Source organism: Cetorhinus maximus, chromosome 9 (genome assembly GCF_964194155.1).
Source record: "Cetorhinus maximus chromosome 9, sCetMax3.hap1.1, whole genome shotgun sequence".
In the NCBI taxonomy this organism is placed as follows: Eukaryota; Metazoa; Chordata; class Chondrichthyes; order Lamniformes; family Cetorhinidae; genus Cetorhinus; species Cetorhinus maximus.
The window spans coordinates 53,867,172-53,881,241 of NC_135887.1; positions in this window are offsets into that span (position 1 = coordinate 53,867,172).

Consider the following 14,070-nt stretch of genomic DNA (forward strand, 5'->3'; position numbering starts at 1 on the left):
TGAGAAAAAGAGTGCTGAGACACACATTGAGAGAGTGAGAGTGAAAGTCAAATAGAGTGAGGAACAGAGAGGGAAAGAATGAGAATGAATTAGACAGTGAGAGAGCGAGTGAGAAACACGCAGTGAGAAATTGTGAGAAACAGTGTGGGAGAGTGTGAAGCAAAGTGAGAGTGAGTGAGGAACAGAGCGAGTGAGTGTGAGAATCAGAGTAAAAGATTGAAAACAGAGTGATATAGAATGATAAACAATGTGGAAAAACAGCGAGCAAGAGTAAGAAACTGCAAGAGTGAGTGAGAAACAGAATGAGGAAATGAGAAACAGAGTGAGAAACCATGTGAGAAGCAGAATAAGAGAGTGAGAAAGAAAGTGAATATGAGCAACAGGATGAGCATGGGAAATGGCAAGAGAGAGTGCAAAGCAGTGGGAGCAAATGAGGAACAGTGACTGAGAGACAGTGAGAAGCAGTTAGTGAGAGAGTGAGAAACAAGTGGTGAGAGAAAATGAGAAAAAGGCCCTGGAAGAGACCGAGAAACAGACTGAGAATGAAAGATTGAGAAACTGGGTGAGAAACAGAGTGAGGGAGGATGATAAACAGTGCGAGAGAAAGTGTGAAACAAAATGAGTGAGAAATTAACTGAGAAGCTGAATGAGAAACAGAGTAAGTGAGAAACAGTGGAAAGCAGAGAGACAAAATGAGAAACAGGGTGAATGTGATAGTCAATGAGAAACAGTAAGCAGCTGAGTGAGTGAGAAACTGAGTTTTACTGAGAAACTGATGGAGTGAGTAACAGAGTGAGAAAATGAGTGTGAAGCAATGAGTGGAAGTGCACAATTGAGAAACAAGCAGTGAGCGTAAGAAACAGGCTGAGAATCCAAGGGAGAAACTGAGTGAGAAACAGAATGAAAGTGAGAAACAGTGACAGAGTGAGAAACAGATCGGATGAGTGATGGAGCGAGAGGCAGACTGAGGGTAAAAGAGGGAGAGAAACACTGAAAATGAGGCAGAAATAGACAGACTGAGAGAGTCAGACTGAGTAAAAAGAGAGAGAGACACAAACTGAGAATGAGAAACCAATAGATTGAGTAAGGGAGTAAGACACACTCTGCGCATGAGAGAGTGAGAAACAGGGGGCAGGATTTTTAGGTTGGCATGCAGGCGTGATTGGCAGGCCTGAGAGCAGCCGGAGAACAGACCGCCACCCGTGATGGTCAATTAACGGCCAGCCAGCGTGAAGTGCATGCTGAAATGCTCAGCGCTGCCTGAGTGGGGGCAGGAGGAAGGCAGGCACTGACTAAAGCACGGCGCGGGTGAGCACTGAATGAAAGCTCCCCGAAGGCAGTGAGCTGCCTCAGGGAGCCGAAGAATTTAAAAACAATAAATAAAGATTTTAAAACCCAGGAAAAAAGTGTCAATGCATAGGAATCAGTTACCTGGACATATACGTGATGAAAATTCTGCACATACATTTTTAATTTTTTATTTAATAACAGAAACCTCATCCTGCCCTTGGATCAGGTATCATCAAAAATGCAAAGTCCACCTGGCAGATTCGCCCGTCCGCCAAACAAAAGGTTGGATGGACCACGAAAAATCGGGGACAGTTGGAACCTTAACAACTTTAATTCTCTTCTTAATTGTCGGCGGGCGCGTTTCCAACACACACGTGCACCAACCGACCGAAATATGATGTGAGCACAGGATGACATCGGGACGCTCTCCCGACGTCGTCTCGCGCGATTTTGTGACTGATCAGGTCGGGTGCACGCCAACCTAAAAATTCTGCTCAGAGAGTGGGAGGAAGAGACAGACTGAGTGAGAAGAGACACACTGACAGTGTGAGAGGGGGAGGGAGACAGTGAAAAACAAATGGACTGAGTGAGAGAGAGAGCATGAAAAACAATTAGGCTGAGAGAAAGTGAGGGAGATTCAGACTGAGAACGAGAAGAGACAGCCTACAAGGGAAACAGACTGAGTGAGAAACAGAGGCTGAGAGGGAGAGAAAAACAATACAGGGAGCGAGACAGCAAGAAACAAACTATAAGAGAGAGAGGAGCTGAGAGACCTTGTGGAAGGAAATCATGAACATCTGAGCCACTAGGGCATCCTCTTGAGCAGCCTGACTCCACATCAGCTCAAGACACAAGGGGGAGCTTCAGGTAGGAGTTCTCATAAGAGGACAGAGACACGGTGGTAGCATCATATTGGGTTTCACCTGGGTGCAGATTATGAAGCTTTTGTTCAATGCATGCACTTTAATGAGATGACAAGGGCTGTGGTCAAAAACTAACTTGTCATGCTTTTTGTTTTGGATAATTGCAACCTCATCATTAGGTCCTGTTTGTGTGTGGGTCTGAGAGTGTCATGTGACCGTGTGCACTTGCAGGAGGTTGCTGCATTGTGAGTGCTAAACTCCATGAAAAGTGGGTATGACGTTAGGCTTGGGATTGGGCTGCTGTCTATAAACTGGATGTCCGGAATAAATGCTTTCGTTGGAGGATCTACTGTCCTCAGTGTTAACAGGATCCAAGCCGGTTGGTGAAGCCAAAACCAGGACAGAGAACTTTTCTTTGTTGAGAGAGTTTATTGACTTGTTCAGTCTCACAGCTCTCCTTCATTACAACCCAGTGTCCCATATGTGCTCAAAGACAATTAACACCCATCACTTGTTTCTCTTAACCTTAACAATGTAATTGACAAGTGATTAAGAGATTCCCCTCTTCTCTTTAAAATTAAAATTCTAGAAAACAATCTTTCCAAAAAAACTAATCGAAAAGAAGCAAAACTATAGATAAGTACACCCTCATATCTACTGCTTCTGCTAGCACAAGTGTTTCAGCAGCTAAGGTGCTTTTAACTACCTTATTACTTTCTTTGCTTCCCAGGCCAATGAACAACATTTATTATTCCCTCCTACCAAGAATGTGACAAATCCTGCTCTACTAGAATGTCCATCTGGAAAATTGGTATGTGAAGCATCGTTAAAAATGACTGACCTCATATCTTCTGGATCACCCAAGGCTGGAAACTTCACAGAATCACAGATTTGTTATGGTGCAGAAGGCTATTTGGTCCATCGTGTCTGCACCAGCTCCCTGAATGAGCATTGTGACTTAGTGCTATTCTCCTGCCTTTTCCCCATAACCCTGCACATTGTTTCTGTTCAAATAATTGTCTAATGCCCTCTTGAATGCCTCAATTGAACCTGCCTCCACCACACTTTCAGGCCGTTCATTGCAGACCTGAACCACTCGCTGTGTGAAAAAGTTTTTTCTACTCTGTCCAGCCCCCTTATGCTTTTGATCATCTCTATCAAATCTCCTCTTAGTCGTCTGCTCTCCAAGGAGAACAGTCCCAACTTCTCCAATCTATCCTCATAACTGAAGTTTCTCATTGCTGGAACCATTCTTGTAAACCTCTTCTGCACTCTCCAATGTGTTCACATCCTTCCTATAGTGCAGCACCCAGAACTGTACACAATAATCCAGCTGAGGTCTAACGAGTGTCTTATACATTCAGTATAACCTCCTTGCTCTTGTACTCTATGCCACTTAATTTTTTTTAAATTCATTCACGGGATGTGAGCTTCACTGGCTGGGCCAGCATTTATTGCCTATCCCTCGTTGCTCTTGAGAAGGTGGTGGTGAGCTGCCTTCTGCCTAAAATACTGTATGCTTTATTAACTGCTCTCTCCACCTGTTCTGCCACCTTTAATGACTTATGCACATATACACCCAGGTCCCTCTGCTCCTGCACAACCTATAGAGTTATACCCCTTATTTTATATTGTCTCTCCATGTTCTTCCTACCAAAATGGATCACCTCACACTTCTCAATATTGAACATCATCTGCCACCTATCTGCCCACTCCGCCAATTTGTCTATGTCCTTTTGAAGTTCTACACTGCTCTCCTCACAGTTTACAATGCTTCCAAGTTTTGTATCATCCACAAACTTTGGAATTGTCCCCTGCACACCAAGATCTAGATCATTAATATATATCAGGAAAAGCAAGAGAAATACCAATTCCAGGGGAACTCCACTACAAACCTTCCTCCAGCCTGGAAAATATTCATTAACCATTACTCACTGTTTCCTATTACTCAGCCAAGTCTGTATCTGCATTGCTATTGTCTCCCTTATTTCATGAGCTATAACTTTTCTCACAAGTCTGTTGTGTGCACTGTACCGAATGCCTTTTGGAAGTCCATGTACACCACATCAGCCGCATTAGCCTTATCAACTCTCTCTGTTACCACTTCAAAAAACTCCAGCAAGTTAGTTAAATACGATTTCCCCTTTAGAAATCCATGCTGGCTCTTTATAATCAACCCATATTTTTCCATGTGACGATTAGTTCTATCCAAAATAATTGTTTCTAGATGCTTCCCCACCACCGAAGTTAAACTGACTGGTCTGTAATTGCTGGGTTTATCCTTACAACATTTTTTGAACAAGGGTGTAATGTTTGCAATTCTCCAGTCACCTCCCCTGAGTCCAGGGAAGAATGAAAGATTATGGCCAGTGGTGCTGCAATTTCCACTCTCACTTCCTTCAATATCCTTGAATGCATCTCATCCGGTCCTGATGCCTTGTCAACTTTAAGTACTGACAGTTTATCCAATACCTCCTCATGATGAATTTTAAACCCTTCTAGTGATAGAATTCCTTCCTCAGTCACCATGGCCTGGGTAGCATCTGCTTCCTTGGTAAAGACAGATGCAAAGTATTCATTTAACACCTCAGCCATGCCCCCTACCTACATGGTCCCCTTTTTGGTCCCTAATAGGTCCTACTCCTCCTTTTACCACCCTTTTACTATTTCTGTGCCAATAGAAGACTTTGGGATTCCTCTTTATGTTGGCTGCCAGTCTTTTCTCATAATCCCTCTTCGCTTCTCTTATTTGCTTCTTCACCTCCCCTCTGAACCTTCTGTATTCAGCCTAGTTCTCAATTGTATTTTTTACCTGACACCTGTCATAAGCACACTTTCTCTTCTTTATCTACATTTCTATTTCCCTTTTCATCCAGGGAGCTCTGGATTTGCTTGCCCTACCTTTTCCTTTTGAGGAAATATACTTTGACTGTGACCGAATCATTTCTTTTTTGAAGGTAGCCCATTGTTCAGCTACAATTTTTCCCACCTACCTTTGCTTCCAGTCTACCTGGCCCAGCTCCGTTCTTGCCCCATTGAAGTCGACTCTCCCCCAGTTAATTATTCTTACTCTGGATTGCCCATTGTTCTTTCCTACTGTCATCCTGAACCTTATGAATGAATGACCACTGTCTCCTAAATGTTCCCCCACTGACACGTGATCTACTTGGCCCGCCTCATTTCCAAGAACCAGGTCTAGTAGTACCTCCTTTCTTGTTGGATTGGACACATACTGCTGTAGAAAATTCTCCTGAACACAATCTAGGAATGCTTGCCCCTCTCTGCACCTTAGGCTATCACTGTCCCAATCTACATTCGGGTCATTAAAGTCCCCCATTATAACTACTCTACGATCTTTGCATCTCTCTCTAATTCCCCTGCAGATTTGGTCTTCTACGTCCTTCTCACTAGTTGGTGGTCAATAGACTACACCGAGCAATGTAATTGCACCCTTTTTGTTCCTTAGCTCCAGCCATTCTGTTCTTGAACCCTCTGGGACATCCTCTTTCTCCAGCACTGCAATGCTCTCCTTAACCAATAACACCACCCCTCCTCCTTTCTTTCCTTTCCTATCTTTTCTGAACACCTTGTACCCGGGAGTATTTAACACCCAGTCCTGCCCTTCCTTCAGCCAGGCCTCTGTTATCACCATAACATCATAATTCCACATGGCAATCTGCGCCTGTAACTCCCCAATCTTATTTACTATACTCCGTGCATTCACATACATGCACAGTAACCCTTATTTAGACTTCATTACTTTGTCCCTTACTCCGAATCCACTTATTAACTTACTATTCTCTGTTCTGGTGCTATCTGTCTCTCCCTGCATTTTGTACACCTTGGTATTAGTTTCTAATATTCTCCCCTGGTTCCCACACCCCTGCTGAGTTAGTTTAAAGCCCCCCCAACAGCACTAGCAAAAGAACCTGCAAGGAACTCAGTCCCAACTCTGTTCAAGTGCAACCAATAATGGTGGCATCCCTCCATTCACTGGCCCCCTCTGGTGCCAACTTTGGACAGTTGTTCTTTGAGATAAATAGCCTTATCCAGTGCCGGGTCCCGATGGACTTAAAAGAAGTGGCTAGTGAGATACTTGATGCATTAGTTTTAATTTTCCAAAATTTCCTGGATTCAGTGAAGGTGCCCTTAGATTGGAAAATAACAAATGTAACTCCTTTATTCAAAAAGGGAGGGAGACAGAAAGCAGGGAACTACAGACCACTTAGCTTAACATCTGGCATAGGGAAAATGTTAGAAGCTATTATTAAAGATGTTATGGCAGGGAACTTAGAAAAATTCAAGGCAATCAGGCAGGGTCAACATGGTTTTGTGAAAGGGAAATCACGTTTAACCAATTTATTGGAGTTCTTTGAAGGAGTTACATGTGTTGTGGATAAAGGGAAACTGGTGGATGTACTGTACTTAGATTTCCAGAAGGCATTTGATAAAGTACCACATCAAAGGTTATTGCAAAAAATAAAAGCTCATGGTGTAGGGAATAACATATTGGCACTGATAGAAGATTGGCTAGCTAACAGGAAAGCAGAGCGTAGCCATAAATGGCTCTTTTTCTGGTTGGCAGGATATAATGAGTGGTGTGCCATAGGGATCAGTGCTGAGCCCTCAACCTTTTACATTTTATGTAAATAACTTGGATGAAAGGACCGAAAGTATAGTTGCTAAATTTGCTGATGATACAAAGATAGGTAGGTGAGTAAGCTGTGAAGAGGACATAAGGAGTCTGCAAGGGGACATAGATAGGTTAAGTGAATGGGCAAAGATCTGGCAAATGGAATATAATGTGGGAAAATGTGAAATTATACATTTTGGCAGGAAGCATAAAAAATAAGCATATCTAAATGGTGAGAGATTGCAGAGCTCTGAGATTCAGAGGAATCTGGGTATCCTAGTGCATGAATCACAAAAGGCTAGTATGCAGGTACAGTAAGGAATTAGGAAAGTACAAGTAGGAAAGCTAATAGAATGTTATTGTTTATTACGAGGGGAATTGAATACAAAAGTAGGGAGGTTTTGCTTCAGTTGTACCGGACACTGGAATTCTGTGTACAGTTTGGTCTCCTTATGTAAAGAAGGATATAAATGTATTAGAAGCAGTTCAGAGAATGTTTACTAAACTAATATCAGGAATGGGCAGGTTGTCTTATGAGGAAAGATTGGACAAGCTAAGCTTTTATCCACTGGAGTTTAGAAGAGCAAGAGGTGACTTGATTGAAACATATAAGATCCTGAGGGGTCTTGACAGAGTGGATGTGGAGAGGATGTTTCCTCTTGTGGGAGAATCTAGAACTAGGGGTCACTGTTTAAAAATAAGGGGTTGCCCATTTAAAACAGAGATGAGAAGAAATTGGCAAGAAATATAAGAACAAACAGCAAGAGCTTCTACGGGTATATAAAAAGGAAGAGAGTGGCTAAAGTGAGTGTGGGCCTCTTGGAGGATGCAACTGCAGAATTGATGATGAGGAACAGGGAAATGGCAGATACTTTAAACCAATGTTTTGCATTGGTCTTCATGGTGGAGGACACTATAAATATCCCCAAGATATCAGATAAACAAGGAGCTAATAGGAGAAAAGATCTTGTAACAGTCTCTATCACAAGGGACAAAGTATTTGACAAAATAATGGGACTAAAGACAGACAAATCACCAGGACTTGATGGCCTGCATCCAAGGGTTTTAAAGGAAGTGGCGGCAGAGATATTGGAGGCATTGGTCGAAATATTCCAGAACTCACTGGATTCTGAGAGGGTCCCAGTGGATTGGAAATGTGATGCCCCTGTTCAAGAAGGGAGGGAGACAAAAAGCAGGAAACAATAGGCCAGACAGCCTAACACCTGGCATTGGGAAAATGCTGGAGTTCATTATTAAGGAAGAAATAGCAGGACATTTAGGAAAGCTTAATGCACTCAAACAGAGTCAACATGGTTTTATGAAAGGGAAATCATGTTTGAGAAATTTGCTAGCGTTCTTTGAGGATATAACAAGCAGAGTTGATAAAGGAGAACCGGTAGATGTAGTGTATTTGGATTTCCAGAAAGCATTCGGTAAGGTGCCACATAAAAGGTTATTTCATAAGATAGGAGCTCACGGTATTGGGGGTAATGTACTAGCATGGATTGAGGATTGGTTAACACACAGAATACAGAGAGTCTGGATTAATAGGTCTTTTTCAGGTTGGAAAGATGTAACTAGTGGAGTGCACAAGGATCAATCCTAGGGCCTCAATTATTTACTATCTATATTAATGACTTGGAGGAGGGGGCCAGAGTGTAATGTTTCCAAATTTGCTGACGACACAAAAATAGGTGGGAAGGCATGTTGTGATGAGGACAAAAGGAATCTGCAAGAGGATATAGACAGGTTGAGTGAGTGGGCAAAAACATGGCAGATGGAGTTTAATGTAGGAAAGTGTGAGGTCATGCACTTTGGTTGGAAAAATCAAAAGGCAGACCATTATTTAAAAGGAGAGAGACTCCAAAAAAGTGCTGCACAGAGCGATCTGGGTGTTGGTGTGCAGAAAACATAAAAAGTTAGCATGCCTGTAGCAATTAATTAAAAAGGCAAATGGAATTTTGGCCTGTATTGCTCGGGGGCTGGAGTTTAAAAATAGGGAAGTCTTGTTACAACTATACAGGCCATACCTGGAGTACTGTGTGCAGTTTTGCTCCCCATATTTAAGAAAGGATATTCTGGCATTGGAGGCAGTTCAAAAGAGATTCACTAGGCTGATTCCTGGGATGAAGGGGTTGACTTACCAAAAACAGCTGAACAGGGTAGGCCTTTATTCATTAGAGCTAGAAGAATGAGGGGTGATCTTATTGAAATGTACAAGATTCTGAGGGGGCTTGACAAGGTAGATGTTGAGAAGATGTTTCCACTAGCGGGGAAATCTCGAACTATGGGACATAATTACAGAATAAGGAGACACTTATTTAAAACTGAGATGCGAAGGAATTTCTTCTCTCAGAGGGTAGTGAATGACTGGAATTCTCTACCTCAGAGAGTTGTAGAGGCTAGATCACTGAAAGTATTTAAAGAGGCGGTAGATCGATTTTTGAAATATCGGGGAGTTGGGGGCTATGACGAGCTGGCACGACAGAGGAGTTGAGTCTTGGGGCAGATCAGCCATGATATTATTGAATGGTGGGGCAGGCTTGAGGGGCCTAATGGTCTACTCCTGCTCCTATTTCTTATGTTCTTATGTTATTCTTCTTACACTTCCTGAAATTTGATTATTTGATATTTGATCCTCTTGCTATCTCGTTAAGTGATCCTACAACAATGGATCAGGTCAAAACTCTCCAAACTTGTCACATCCAGTAGTGAATGGTGGTGGACAACTAATCGGAAGAGTTGACTCCACAAATAACTCCATCCTCAATGTTGGCAGAGCATGTCAGTGCAAAAGGCTGATACATTTACAACCATCTTCAGCCAGAAGTGGCGAGAAGATGAACCATCTCTTGATCTCATTACAGACTTAGTCTAAACATAGACAAAAAAGCTGAGTTCCTTTAAGAAATATCTTTAAGAGGCAGAGTAAGGTCCCTTTAAGAACCCTGTGTTTAAAAGCAACTGGTGTGGAGTATGTCTTTCCCAGCCATCTGAACATAAAAGGGTGAAGTTTAAGAAAAACGAGGGAAGGCTGGAAGAGGTTGGGAGTTGGAAGGTTTCCTAGGATCACTGTTATTAGGAGAAAAGAGGCTTCAAGATGGTTGGATCATGTAACACTTAGGGCTGAATAGTACGGGAGGGGGTGGGGTGGTGGTGGACGGCTCACCCACCACCCCTCCCCCTGGAATTAAAGTGGGCGTGGAGCTGACATGCTCCACACTGACCCAGCCCATAGCCTTAAAGCACTGCACGGTGGCTGAACGAGGGCCAAGTGGAACTTCCGCCACTCCTTCTGTGACTAGTGGGCACCATGGGAACGGGAGCACTTCATCAGCCTCAAAACAGCACTTAAATTTAATTAGATAAGTTCCTTTTAAGATTTTGTCTTTTTGTTATAGTGCATCTTTAGGGGTCTGTTTCCCAAGTAAATTGTTATATTGGATTACTGTTGCTTTAAAAGGGTGACTTCTGCCCCTCACTGGGGAGGAAGTCCCACTTTCTGGAGCTGTTGGCCAATTCAATTGGCCGACAGCTTCTTCAGTCCTGGCAGCACCAAGAGCGTGTCAGTGGCCATTGCCATGACTGCAGGAGAAGAAGGAAGAAGGTCCATGGATTCCCAGAGCAGGCAAGTCCAGGGCCTTGGGCAGGTTATGTTTGGTTATGTTAGTGGTGGGGTGTGGGGTGGTGAGCGGGCGGTTTTAAGGCTGCAGGCAGGTGGAAAGGAAGGGGCGAGTTTGATCTTAGGGGGACCGCCCTGTGATTGGCAAAGGGCTGCCCCCAAAGAGTGAAGTTCCTCTTCCTTCCCGCCCTTTGATGAACTTTAAAAAAAAATTGAGCTGCCCTCTCCCACCCGACTGCCCATGCCAAACATTTTATGCATGGCTAGTGTATTATGAGGGTCAATTGGTTTGATAAGCCTAATTGACCCTTGATTATTTATTTTAAAATAGTTGGGGGGGCTGCCGATTTTGGCGTCCGCCCACCTCCTGTGTTATGGGAGTGAGCTCAGTGGTGGGCGAGAAGGTGGTGGGATGGGCACCTGTCCTATTTTATGTACCTCCCCAAACACGCTCGGTGGAGATACAGCCCATGGAGTCGGAACTAGGATCTGTGTCTCTAATCGAGAAAGAAAGAAACCCACCCTTAATGGAGGAAGAGTTCAGAGAACCAGTGCAGACTGCACAAGTTCTGCAAGAAACCTCAGAGACTGCATGCAGGGGGCCAAGCAGATCCACGATGCCAACCAGGAGGCCAAATAACTACTAGTGTAGCAGGTTACTTGGATTTAACTGAGAAGCGCCAGGAATAAGGAAATTTAGGACCAATATAATAAAGTGATATAAATAATCCAAGGTAGAATAAAGTTAATGTAAAGGAAGTAGAGTTAAGACATAGCAGGGCAGCTCAGTTGAGTGGAATGCATGTCCTGTAATATGTGTGAAGTCATGGACGCTACCGGTGTCCTAGATGACCACATGTGTAGGAAGTGCTGCCAGCTGCAGAAACTTGAGTTCCGGGTTTCAAAGCTCAAGTGGCAGTTGGAGTCACTGTGGCGCATCTGTGAGACTGAGAGCTACGTGGATAGCACATTCAGAGAGGTGGTCACACCACAGCTTAAGGGCCTGGAGACAGAGAGGGAATGGGTAACCACCAGGCAGCCCAAGAGAAGTAGGCAGGCAGTGCAGGAGTCCTCTCAGGTCCCACTCACAAATTGTTTTTTCATTTTGGAAGCTGGTGAGGGCACTGGTTCCCCAGAGGAGTGCAGTCAGAGGCAGGTTTGTGGCACCACGAGTAGCTCAGCTGTACAGGAGGAAAGGAAGAAGAAAGGAAGAACAAAACAGGATTCATTGGTTAGGGGAGCTGACAGGTGTTCCTGTGGCCGTAGATGTGACTCCAGGATGGCATGTTGCCTCCCTGGTGCCAGGGTCAAGGGTGTCACCGAGCAGCTGCAGGACATTCTTCTAGGGGAAGGTGATCAGCCAGAAGTTGTGGGCCACATTGGTACCAATGACTTAGGTAGGAAGGGGGATGTGGTCCTGCAATCAGAATTTAGGGAGCTAGGTAGAAAATTAGCAAGCAGGACCTCAAATGTAGTAATCTCTGGATTACTCCCAGTGCCACATGCCTTTGAGTACAGAAATAAGAGGATAGGGCAAATGAATGCATGGCTGGAAAGATGGTGCAGAAGGGAGGGCTTTAGATTCCTGGGACTCTAGGGGAGGTGGCACCCTGTACAAGCCGGAAGGGTTGCACCTGGACAGAGCTGGGACTGAGTTCTTTGTGGGATATTTTGCTAATGCTGTTGAGAAGGCTTTAAACTAACTCGGCAGGGATGTGGGAACCAAGAGAAAATATGAGAGAGGAATACCAGGGTGCACAAAATACTGGAAGGAACAGATAGCACTAGTTTAGAGAATAGTAAGATAATAGGTAAAGTCTGGGTAAGGCAGAAATCTAAATCAGGATTACTATGCATGTATGTGAATGCATGGAGTATAGTAAATATGATTGGGGAGTTACAGGTGCAGATTGCCATGTGGAAATATGATGTTGTGGCGATAACAGAGACCTGGCTCAAGGACATAGACAAGTTGGTAGAGTGGGCAGATAGGTAGCAGATGAAGTTCAATGTGGAGAAGTGTGAGGTGATGCATTTTGGTAGGAAGAACATGGACAGACAATATGAAATAAGGGGTGAAATTTTGAAGTGGGTGCAGGAGCAGAAAGGCTTGGGTGTATATGTGCATTGATCATTGAAGGTGGCAGGACAGGTGGAGAGAGCAGTTAATAAAGCATACAGTATCCTGGGCTTTATTAATAGGGGCATAGAGTACAAGAGCAAGGAGGTTATGCTGAATTTATATAAGACCTCAGTTGGAGTGTTATGTAGTTCTGGGCGCCACACTATAGGAAGGATGTGAACATATTGGAGAGAGTGCAGAAGAGGTTTACAAGAATGGTTCCAGCAATGAGAAACTTCAGCTATGAGGATAGATTGGAGAGGTTGGGATTGTTTTCCTTGGAGAGAAGAAGACTAAGAGGAGATTTGATAGAGATGTTCAAAATCAAGAAGAGGCTGGACCGAGTAGATCGGGAGAAGCTGTTCCTGCTCGTAAAAAGATCAAGAACGAGAGGGCAAAGATTTAAAGTGATTTACAAAAGAAGCAAATGTGATGTGAGAAAATATTTTTCCACACAACGAATGGTTCAGGTCTGGAATGCACTGCCTGATAGTGTGGTAGAGGCAGGCTCAATCAAGTCATTCAAGAGGACATTAGATGATTATTTGAATAGAAACAATGTGCAGGGGTATGGGGGAAAAGGCACGGCAATGGCACTAGGTCATAATGCTCATTTGGAGAGCCAGTGCAAACATGATGGGCTGAATGGCCTCCTTCTGTGCTGTTAAAATTCTGAGATTCTGTGAAATCCTGAACTAAACAGGAAAATCTACCAATATGATGGGCAGGGCCATGTAGTGGCACAATGCCCAGACCAGGAGAAGCCCAAACAATGCATTCTCAAGGGATCAGAAGATGCCAGCCTGCATTGCCCGGGTTAGGTAGTGAGGATTGTGAGCGATGTGGAGGCCGTTCACTCCTTCCTAGAAACAATCAAGGTGTATGGAAATGAAGAGATGGCCCTTAGTAACTGGGGGAGTAATTCTGGTTTAGTCAAACCTAGAACAGGGTTCTCTAGATCACGTTGATGAAGTGCGAATAAAGTTTATTCATTAAGAAGCATTTTATTAACTCACCGTCAAGGGTCACGATGGAAATGAAGGGAAGCCCCTGGGGAGTAAAGGCCCTAGAAAAAACTTAGCAAGAGGCAGTAGGCCAGAAGTCCATGGGGTTTTAGTAGTGGACAAAGGCCCCATTCCTTTTGCTTCTCTAAACCCCAGTAGTTGGGCAGGGTGGGGAGGAGGGCATTGAGAGGAATTCCTCTGACTGACTGTTCAGGGGATAAATTTCCAGGCACTGGATATGTGTAGTTCTGATTTTCGGGCAAATGATCCAGTTTTACACAGAGGTAGTGGTGATAAACGGCCACCACACTCAGGGTAATACAAAAGGTTCTGGGCCGTAGTGCATAGCTAAGAATAACCTTTTAATACAGAGCGATTCAGGTGTTGGGAGAAAATGGAAAATTACTGGTGCCACAGGAACATAGGTGGACAGTACTTGGATTTGACCTATGCACCTGTTTGGATGTCACCTGGGAATAGAGAAGACCCTGGAGGGGTTATTGAGATGAATCTTCAATGTGTATGAAGTAGTATGC